The sequence below is a fragment of the Procambarus clarkii genome, chromosome 63 (genome assembly GCF_040958095.1).
Source record: "Procambarus clarkii isolate CNS0578487 chromosome 63, FALCON_Pclarkii_2.0, whole genome shotgun sequence".
NCBI classification, from domain to species: Eukaryota; Metazoa; Arthropoda; class Malacostraca; order Decapoda; family Cambaridae; genus Procambarus; species Procambarus clarkii.
The window spans coordinates 27,471,072-27,482,613 of NC_091212.1; the positions used below are offsets into that span (position 1 = coordinate 27,471,072).

Genomic DNA, 11,542 nt, shown 5'->3' on the forward strand with positions numbered 1-11,542 from the left:
GTCACTGAGGACCCTGGAGGGGGGGGGGGAGCGGGGGAGGAAGTGGGTAACGTTTGTCATAATAAAAGTAGATGAATAAGGTAAGTAGATATAGGTAGACAAACAGGTCGATGGGTAAGTAGATAGGGCGGGAAACACGTAGTTGGGTAAGTAGTTAAGTACACAGAAAGATAAGCATTAGGGCAAGGAGGTAGTTTGGTACGTAAGGAAACTGGTTTCCTCTGATGCCAAACTGGGGGTAGTTATGGGACAAAATGAGGTCATACAATGGGTTCGAACTGCCGTCCCTGAATATGGGTTCAGTCCTATCACAGGTCTCAATATTTGTTCACAGGAGTCATGAGAGTGATGAGAGGTCACGTGGAGGCAGTTCTTTCCCTGACCGTCAACACCTGACAAAAATATGTGCGTTTAACAATAACTGTAATAATAATATTCTCTTTGTTTGAACACCTTCGTGGAAATACTTATAATGACAGGGGTGACAGGGGGTGACAGGGGGTGACTGGGGTGACAGGGGAGTGACAGGGGGTGACAGGGGGGGGGGCATTGTGTAGACGTGGACGGTGTGGTTCACTGTTCATGTGGTTCACTGGTTCTCCTGGTCTCAGGTCTGGGAGGAACAGTGGTAGTGACTTGTTCCCTATACACTATCACACACACACATTGACATTGACAACTGATTGACAGTTGAGAGGCGGGACCAAAGAGCCAAAGCTTAACCCCCGCAAGCACAATTTGGTGAGTACACACACACTTAATCAATGGTCCAACAAATGGCTGCTAAAGTTCAACTCGAGTAAATGCAAAGTATTGAAACTAGGCGCTGGAAACAGGAGGCCAGACACAGGATACAGAATAGAAGATGAAGTACTTAATGAAACGGACAGAGAGAAAGATCTAGGAGTTGATATCACACCAAACCTGTCTCCTGAAGTCCACATAAAAAGAATAACGTCTGCGGCATATGCGAGGCTGGCTAACATCAGAACAGCGTTCAGGAACCTGTGTAAGGAATCATTCAGAATCTTGTACACCACATATGTAAGACCAATCCTGGAGTATGCGGCCCCAGCATGGAGCCCGTACCTTGTCAAGCACAAGACGAAGCTGGAAAAATGTCAAAGGTATGCCACTAGACTAGTCCCAGAACTAAGAGGCACGAGTTATGAGGAAAGGCTGCGGGAAGTGCACCTTACGACACTGGAAGACAGAAGAGTAAGGGGAGACATGATCACTACCTACAAAATCCTCAGGGGAATCGACAGGGTAGACAAGGATAAACTATTCAACTCTGGTGGTACGCGAACAAGGGGACACATGTGGAAACTGAGTACCCACATGAGCCACAGGGACTTTTTAAGTGTCAGAGTAGTTAACAGATGGAATGCATTAGGCAGTGATGTGGTGGAGGCTGACTCCATACACAGTTTCAAGTGTAGATATGATAGAGCCCAGTAGGCTCAGGAATCTGTACACCAGTTGATTGACGGTTGAGAGGCGAGACCAAAGAGCCCGTCTCTCAAGTAATCAACTGTTACTAACAACCAAATTTTTTTTTCTTCATACACCCCCCCCCTCAGGAAGCAGCCCATAACTAACTCCCAGGTACCTATTTACTGCTAGCTAACAGGGGGCATCAGGGTGAAAGAAACTCTGCTAATTGTTTCTTGCCGGCGCCCGGAATCGAACCCCGGACCACAGGATTACGTGTACAGCGTGCTGTCCACTCAGTCACCGGCCCCTGTGTGTGTGTGTCTGTGTGTGTCTGTGTGTGTGTGTGTGTGTGTGTGTGTGTGTGTGTGTGTGTGTGTGTGTGGTGTGTGTGTGTGTGGGTGTGTGTGTGTGTGTGTGTGTGTGTGTGTGGGTGTGTGGGTGTGTGTGTGTGTGTGTGTGTGTGTGTGTGTGTGTGTGTGTGTGTGTGGTGTGTGTGTGTGTGTGTGTGTGTGTGTGTGTGTGTGTGGTGTGTGTGTGTGTGTGTGTGTGTGTGTGTGTGTGTGTGTGTGGTGTGTGTGTGTGTGTGTGTGTGTGTGTGTGTGTGTGTGTGTGTGTGTGTGGTGTGTGTGTGTGTGGGTGTGTGTGTGTGTGTGTGTGTGGGTGTGTGTGTGTGTGTGTGTGTGTGTGTGTGTGTGTGTGTGTGTGTGGTGTGTGTGTGTGTGTGTGTGTGTGTGTGTGTGTGTGTGTGGTGTGTGTGTGTGTGTGTGTGTGTGTGTGTGTGTGTGTGTGTGTGTGTGGTGTGTGTGTGTGTGTGTGTGTGTGTGTGTGTGTGTGTGTGTGTGTGTGTGTGGTGTGTGTGTGTGTGGGTGTGTGTGTGTGTGTGTGTGTGTGTGTGTGGGTGTGGGTGTGTGTGTGTGTGTAAATCACGAAAAATAAACACGTGATTAAAAATGCGACAGTGTCCGACCACGGAGGAAAATTAAAACAGTAATTTCCTTAAGTACTTTCGTATATTTATACACCTTCAGAAGGAGTGGTTTTACAGGTCAAGTATTGGACATATGTAGGCAGGAGAGAATGGTGGAGTGAGGTGAGGTACAATAACAAATGAATGGAATTAGGTGGACCCAAATTACACGTTTGAAAACAAAGGCGATATTTGTCCACATAATTCCATTTGCTTTCAAACTTGTACATGGAATTCTTCGAAAAAAAATTTGATTCAAAACTAACCCCTGGAATCACTCCATGGTTTAGATATGTTGATGATATTTGGTGTATATGGCCTCAGATGTAAACACAGACGAATTTGTAGCCAAACTTGATGATCAAGTCACCTCTATAAAATTTACTATGGAGACTGAAATTGATAAATGTTTGCCATTCCTAGATGTACTTATTCATAGGGAAGACTTTTCACTAAAGTTTAGTGTCTACAGAAAACTTACGAATAATTTATTTTATGTTCATTATTTTTCAGGGCACAGATACAATGTGAAGAAATCAATTTTTTCTTCAATGTATCTAAGAGCTCTTCGAGTTGTGAGTCCAGAATTCTTAGACGAAGAGTTTAAGAATATTGATTCGAGTGGTCTCAAGCTTTGTTACCCACTGAGTTTTATGGAAGTTTGTCGTAGCAAAGCACGTCGTACATATTATAGTAATATATGCAGGGAAAAAATTCGCCCAAAGAATGTGTTATGTTTACCATATTTCTCTGGGTTTAAGAATATTGTCAAGGCCTTGAAACTTTTGGATATACATGTATTGTTTAGCTACGAAAATACTGTTGGTAAGCTATTAGTTAGGAACAGCCCTCGTAGTGATAATTGTGTCATTTATAAAATACCTTGTAAAGACTGTAATAAGTTCTATGTTGGGCAAACATCTAAAGATTTGTAATGTAGAATTTCGCAACATAAATACTCTGTTAGACACGGCTTATTGTCTAATGCTTTGTTTGTTCATTTGTCAGAAGATGCTCACCAAATTGACTGGGAGATGGCTTCTTCAATAACGAATTGTAAAAGCACATATAACAGAAACATAATTGAATCTGCTTTAATACAGATTACAAAAGAAAGTAATTTGAACATTAGCAGTGGTTTATATAACTTAGATCCATTTTTGATAGATCAGTTAAGGGGCAATTTGAGTAGGATCATTGATACACATTTGTCTCACTAATTCATTGTAAATATTTACTATCTTATGCTATTATTATCCATGTGTGGACCTGTTGGTGGGTATGGATAGGAGCTGCATAGTATGGGCCAATAGGCCTTCAGCAGTTCTTGTGCGGCTCATATTTGTGTCCACCTAATTCCATTCATTTGTTTTTGTAGCCAACATGCCTACGTCAAGGAACTGTGTCAAGGACCTGTGTCAAGGACCTGTGTCAAGGACCTGTGTCAGGGACCTGTGTCAAGGACCTGTGTCAAGGACCTGTGTCAGGGACCTGTGTCAAGGACCTACGTCAAGGAACTGTGTCAAGGACCTGTGTCAAGGACCTGTGTCAAGGACCTGTGTCAAGGACCTACGTCAAGGACCTGTGTCAGGGACCTGTGTCAAGGACCTACGTCAAGGAACTGTGTCAAGGACCTGTGTCAAGGACCTGTGTCAGGGACCTGTGTCAAGGACCTACGTCAAGGACCTGTGTCAGGGACCTGTGTCAAGGACCTACGTCAAGGACCTACGTCAAGGACCTACGTCAAGGACCTACGTCAAGGACCTGTGTCAAGGACCTACGTCAAGGACCTGTGTCAAGGACCTACGTCAAGGACCTGTGTCAAGGACCTGTGTCAAGGACCTACGTCAAGGACCTGTGTCAAGGACCTACGTCAAGGACCTGTGTCAAGGACCTACGTCAAGGACCTGTGTCAGGGACCTGTGTCAAGGACCTACGTCAAGGACCTACGTCAAGGACCTACGTCAAGGACCTGTGTCAAGGACCTGCGTCAAGGACCTGTGTCAAGGACCTGTGTCAAGGACCTACGTCAAGGACCTGTGTCAAGGACCTGTGTCAAGGACCTACGTCAAGGACCTGTGTCAAGGACCTGTGTCAAGGACCTACGTCAAGGACCTACGTCAAGGACCTGTGTCAAGGACCTGTGTCAAGGACCTGTGTCAAGGACCTACGTCAAGGACCTACGTCAAGGACCTACGTCAAGGACCTGTGTCAAGGACCTGTGTCAAGGACCTGTGTCAAGGACCTGTGTCAAGGACCTGTGTCAAGGACCTGCGTCAAGGACCTGCGTCAAGGACCAGCGTCAAGGACCAGCGTCAAGGACCTGTGTCAAGGACCTGCGTCAAGGACCTACGTCAAGGACCTGTGTCAAGGACCTGTGTCAAGGACCTACGTCAAGGGTCAAGGACCTGCGTCAAGGACCTGTGTCAAGGACCTGCGTCAAGGACCTGTGTCAAGGACCTGTGTCAAGGACCTGCGTCAAGGACCTGTGTCAAGAACCTACGTCAAGGACCTGTGTCAAGGACCTGCGTCAAGGACCTGTGTCAAGGACCTGTGTCAAGGACCTGCGTCAAGGACCTGTGTCAAGGACCTGTGTCAAGGACCTACGTCCAGGACCTGCGTCAAGGACCTGTGTCAAGGACCTGTGTCAAGGACCTGTGTCAAGGACCTGCGTCAAGGACCTGTGTCAAGGACCTACGTCAAGGACCTGTGTCAAGGACCTGCGTCAAGGACCTGTGTCAAGGCCCTACGTCAAGGACCTGTGTCAACGACCTGTGTCAAGGACCTACGTCAAGGACCTACTTCAAGGACCTTCAAGGAACCTGTGTCAAGGACCTGTGTCAAGGACCTGTGTCAAGGAACTGTGTCAAGGACCTGTGTCAAGGACCTACATCAAGGACCTGCGTCAAGGACCTGTCAAGGATCTACACCACCACGCACCACAGGCATGTCAAGAATGCACCCTAACCAGCACATGGAGTCATGAATGAGCAGCAACCAACCAAACAGTTGTCATCAGCGTGCAAGCAAGCAAGCAGTAAACACAAGCACCATCTTGAAAATGCAAAAATATGTTAATTATGCAACAACACGTGACCAAGTTAAGACGCTTCAGCTGTTGACAAAAAACTTAACCAGCAAAAACAGGTAGAGTGACGCCCACCACCACCACTGGAGACCACGGGTGGTGCCACCAGTAATGGGGCTACATGAAGACACATGGAGACACATTTCCTCTGCAGGTCCTGGTTAATGGGGGGTAACAGTGCGCTTGTTAACGCGGTCCTGACCTACCAGGGCCTTCCTCGTCATCCCATCTGCCGTCACCTACATAGTCCGTCCATATTAGGGCGATCCACTCATCACCTGTCTTCTGCTACTCAGGCAATTCACCCATTACTGTCTTCAACCACTCTGGCAGTTCACCCATTACTCCCCCCCCCACCCCCCACTATAATCACCCTCTACCACCCTCTACCCAGCCACGATCGAGATCAGAGGAACGCAGCTCCTAAGTGGACACGTATAACCGCTTCGTGAATCAGGGCTCAGATAACACATCTACACTTGGCACTCATGCATGGCACCTCTGCTGCATGACCAGCCGCTGCATGAGGGCACTCGGTGGGTCAGCGCGACAGACAGCGGCCGTCATGCGTGTGTGGCGGGGAATAACACAGCACTAAGGTGGAGAATTTATGAATGATTTAAACATATTTTACATATAAATAATTAAGTTTAGTGAAAACAAGAAATTGCAGAGACTAATGTGAGTCATATTTATACATGGCATGGTGGATAATGCCTCGTCTACCACCAGGATAATGCCTCGTCCGCCACCAGGATAATGCCTCGTCAGCCACCAGGATAATACCTCGTCAGCCACCAGGATAATGCCTCGTCCGCCACCAGGATAATGCCTCGTCCGCCACCAGGATAATGCCTCGTCAGCCACCAGGATAATGCCTCGTCAGCCACCAGGATAATACCTCGTCGACCACCAGGATAATGCCTCGTCCGCCACCAGGATAATGCCTCGTCTACCACCAGGATAATGCCTCGTCAGCTGCAGGAATCCCGATGGATGCTCACATGTAGTTACTTTTGACAGCACAAACTACCACAACCTCATCACAAACTACCACAACCTCATCACAAACTACCACAACCTCATCACAAACTACCACAACCTCATCACAAACTACCACAACCTCATCACAAACTACCATCAACTGAAGACTGGCGCGGTAGTAATGAGTAGTAGTGTGAGGATGAATGATGAATGTGTTGTACTCACCCCCCTCACCGATGAGTCTGATCTGGACCAGACTCGGGTCCTCGGAGTGCTCCTCCAGCACCGTGTCGTCAGTTACCGTCAGCTCCTGTAGAAGACAGTAGCCACTTACACATGTGCTTACACACTTGCTCCTGTGTACACCACACTGCTCCTGTGTACACCACACTGCCCCAGCTCCTGTGTACACTACACTGCCCCAGCTCCTGTGTACACTACACTACCCCAGCTCCTGTGTACACTACACTACCCCAGCTCCTGTGTACACCATACTAGCTCCTGTGTACACCACACTGCCCCAGCTCCTGTGTACACTACACTGCCCCAGCTCCTGTGTACACCATACTAGCTCCTGTGTACACCACACTGCTCCTGTGTACACTACACTACCCCAGCTCCTGTGTACACCACACTGCTCCTGTGTACACCACACTGCCCCAGCTCCTGTGTACACTACACTGCCCCAGCTCCTGTGTACACTACACTGCCCCAGCTCCTGTGTACACTACACTGCCCCAGCTCCTGTGTACACCACACTGCCCCAGCTCCTGTGTACACTACACTGTCCCAGCTCCTGTGTAATCTACACTGCCCCAGCTCCTGTGTACACTACCCCAGCTCCTGTGTACACCACACTGCCCCATCTCCTGTGTACACCACACTGCCCCAGCTCCTGTGTACACCACACTGCCCCAGCTCCTGTGTACACCACACTGCCCCAGCTCCTGTGTACACCACACTGTCCCAGCTCCTGTGTACACCACACTGCCCCAGCTCCTGTGTACACTACACTGCCCCAGCTCCTGTGTACACCACACTTCCCCAATTCCTGTGTACACCACACTGCCCCAGCTCCTGTGTACACTACACTGCCCCAGCTCCTGTGTACACTACACAGCCCCTGCTCCTGTGTACACTACACTGCCCCAGCTCCTGTGTACACCACACTGCCCCAGCTCCTGTGTACACCACCCCAGCTCCTGTGTACACTACACTGCCCCAGCTCCTGTGTACACCACACTGTCCCAGCTCCTGTGTACACCACACTGTCCCAGCTCCATGTCCTCATACCCCAGTTCCTTGTCTTCATATCCCAGCTCCTTATCCTCATAATATGTTTATTTGTGATGTGTGTCTATGTATATATTAACACGTTGTACTGAACGGGGTGAGAATAGCTTGAGCTACCTCATCCCTTTGTGTGTATTTTACCTCAATAAACTTATTTCAATTTCAATTATCCTCATATCCCAGCTCTTTATCCTCATATCCCAGCTCCTTATCCTCATATCCCGACCTGCTCAATTAGAAGTGACAAAACTACCTCATGCATTAGTCGTTGCGGGTGATTAAGGGAGCATGAGGATGGGGGTGGATGGGGGAGGGGGGGGGGGAGGACGAGCGACGGTACCTCCTTACCCTGGTAGCGTCATTGTAGCCGACGATGACGGCGGTGTACCACTGGGTGGTACCCTCAGCGCGGTACACCTGCACCCGGAACCCGACCAGGACCGAGGGCGTGCTGAGAAGGATCCTCTGGCCGTCCTGCTCGCCGACCCAGGCTCGGAGGGCGTCGAGGCTGTCGTCACAACACACGCCCACACAGTCACCATCCTGAGGACAAAATCATCACCATTAACAACCTGCGTGAATAGTGAACATAATCATTGGTAATGTTGTTACGTCATAAAGTTAATATGCAGACATCACAGTCATATGTAACCTTGTTATAATTAACATGTTACATAAGGCACATTAACAAATGGCATACTGCATAATTATACACCCATTGCATAATGCCATCAATTACGTATCAGTTTCAAAGGCAATTAGAGCAATTATAAGAGCAGGTAGCCAGAGTAACAAGGTCACAAGCGACACACCACGTGACCTTGAGCCTCACCAGTGTGTGTGTGTGTGCGTGTGTGTGTGTGTGTGTGTGTGTGTGTGTGTGTGTGTGTGTGTGTGTGTGTGTGTGTGCGTGTGTGTGTGTGTGTGTGTGTGTGTGTGTGTGCGTGTGTGTGTGTGTGTGTGTGTGTGTGTGTGTGTGTGTGTGTGTGTGTGTGTGTGTGTATGTGTGTGTGTACTCACCTATATGTACTCACCTATATGTGCTTGCAGGATCGAGCATTGACTCTTGGATCCCGCCTTTCTAGCTATCGGTTGTTTACAGCAATGACTCCTGTCCCATTTCCCTATCATACCTAGTTTTAAAAGTATGAATAGTATTTGCTTCCACAACCTGTTCCCCAAGTGCATTCCATTTTTCTACTACTCTCACGCTAAAAGAAAACTTCCTAACATCTCTGTGACTCATCTGAGTTTCCAGTTTCCACCCATGTCCCCTCGTTCTGTTATTATTACGTGTGAACATTTGATCTATTTCCACTTTGTCAATTCCCCTGAGTATTTTATATGTCCCTATCATATCTCCTCTCTCCCTTCTTTTCTCTAGTGTCGTAAGGTTCAGTTCCTTCAGCCGCTCTTCATATCCCATCCCTCGTAGCTCTGGGACAAGCCTCGTCGCAAACCTCTGAACCTTCTCCAGTTTCTTTATGTGTTTCTTCAGGTGGGGGCTCCATGATGGCGCGGCATACTCTAAGACGGGTCTCACGTAGGCAGTGTAAAGCGCCCTAAAAGCTTCCTCATTTAGGTTTCTGAATGAAGTTCTAATTTTCGCCAGTGTAGAGTACGCTGCTGTCGTTATCCTATTTATATGTGCCTCAGGAGTTAGATTAGGTGTCACATCCACTCCCAGGTCTCTTTCTCGAATCGTTACAGGTAGGCTGTTCCCCTTCATTGTGTACTGTCCCTTTGGTCTCCTGTCACCTGATCCCATTTCCATAACTTTACATTTACTGGTGTTAAACTCCAGTAGCCATTTCTCTGACCATCTCTGCAGCCTGTTTAAGTCCTCTTGGAGGATCCTACAATCCTCGTCTGTCACAACTCTTCTCATTAATTTTGCGTCATCTGCAAACATTGACATGTAGGACTCCACTCCTGTAAACATATCATTTACGTAAATTAGAAAGAGGATTGGTCCCAGCACCGATCCTTGAGGTACTCCACTTGTTACTGTTCGCCAGTCCGACTTTTCGCCCCTTACCATTACCCTCTGGCTCCTTCCTGTTAGGTAGTTCTTCACCCATACTAGGGCCTTTCCGCTTACTCCTGCCTGCCTCTCAAGTTTGTATAGCAGTCTCATGTGCGGTACCGTATCAAAGGCCTTTTGGCAGTCAAGAAATATGCAGTCTGCCCAGCCTTCTCTGTCCTGCCTTATCCTTGTTACTTTATCATAGAATTCTAAAAGGTTTGTTAGGCATGATTTCCCTGTCCAGAACCCATGTTGGTGCTTGTTTACAAACCCAATGCTCTCCAGGTGCTCAACAAGTCTTAGCCTAATTATTCTTTCAAGTATTTTGCAGGGGATGCTTGTCAGTGATACGGGTCTGTAGTTAAGTGCCTCCTCCCTATCCCCCTTCTTGAAAATCGGTACGACATTTGCCTTCTTCCAGCAACTGGGCAATTCTCCCGACATAAGTGACTCATTGAAGATCATTGCCAGAGGCACGCTGAGAGCCTGCGCTGCCTCTTTAAGTATCCACGGTGATACTTTGTCTGGTCCAACAGCTTTATTTGCATCCAGTGTTGTCAACTGTTTCATTACATCCTCTGCTGTCACCTCTATATCTGATAGTCTTTCATCTTGGGTAATCTCTTCTAACAATGGGAGCTGCTCAGGCTCGGTAGTGAACACTCCATGGAATTTTGCATTCAGTACCTCGCAGATTTCCTTGTCGCTTTCTGTATACGCCCCTTCTGTTTTCCTCAGTCTTGTCACTTGGTCATTTACCGACATCTTCCTTCTTATATGGCTATGGAGTAATTTTGGTTGCTTTTTCGCTTTGACTGCAATATCGTTCTCATAATTTCTTTCCGACACTCGTCTTATGTTAATGTAATCATTCCTAGCTCTGTTACATCTAATCCTGTTGTCCTCTGTCCTTTGTCTTCTGTACTTCCTCCACTCCCTCCTGCTTCTCACCTTTGCTTCCTGACACTGTCTATTAAACCATGGGTTATTATATTCCCTCCTGCTTTTTTCCTTTATTGTTGGAATAAATCTATCTTCAGCCTCCTTGCATTTCAATATGACTTGGTTCATCATACCTTGCACTGTTTTTCCTCTAAGTTCTTCCTCCCACTGCACTTCTCCCAGGTAGTCCCTTATCCTTCTGTAGTCCCCTTTTCTGTAATCAAGTCTCCTTTCCCGGACCTCTTGTCCTTTCGTCACAATTTTAAGCTCCATCATGTAGTCAAAGGCTAGGACACAATGGTCACTAGCTCCTAGTGGTATTTCATGTTCCAACTGCTCGATGTCTTCTACATTCTGAGTGATAATGAGATCTAATAGGCTGGGCGTATCCCCTCCTCTTTCCCTAGTATCTTCTTTCACATGCTGTGTTAGGAAATTCCTGTCAATAACGTCTACCAGCTTCGCTCCCCAGGTCTCCTCCCCGCCATGGGGATTCCTCGTTTCCCAATCTATCTCTCCGTGATTTAGGTCCCCCATGACCAGCAGCTTCGCTCTCATTCTATGCGCTAAAGTTGCTGCCCTCTGCAGTTCATCCATACATGTCTTGTTGCTGTCCTCGTACTCCTGCCTGGGCCTTCTACTGTTTGGTGGGGGATTGTAGAGTATCAAGATTACAATCTTCTTCCCATCCACTGTCAGAGTTCCATGTATGAAGCTTGTGCTTTCATTGGTACCCGGATTTTCCAGCTCATCAAACTTCCATTTCCGCTTTATTAGTAGTGCCACTCCTCCTCCCTGTCTCTGT

The 11,542-nt window shown here is 47.6% G+C and overlaps 1 long non-coding RNA gene across 1 annotated transcript in view; it reads right to left on the reverse strand.

Moving 5' to 3' along the window:
• The window catches only part of LOC138354488 (uncharacterized), a 55,632-nt gene extending 47,323 nt beyond the window's left edge, over positions 1-8,309 (reverse strand). Inside the window, exons 1-2 of the long non-coding RNA XR_011223583.1 lie at positions 8,118-8,309; positions 6,702-6,786 (exon numbers count right to left, since the gene is read on the reverse strand). This is a non-coding gene — a long non-coding RNA (uncharacterized lncRNA). The remainder of the gene's footprint in view (positions 1-6,701; positions 6,787-8,117) is intronic.
• Positions 8,310-11,542: the final 3,233 nt, after the last annotated feature.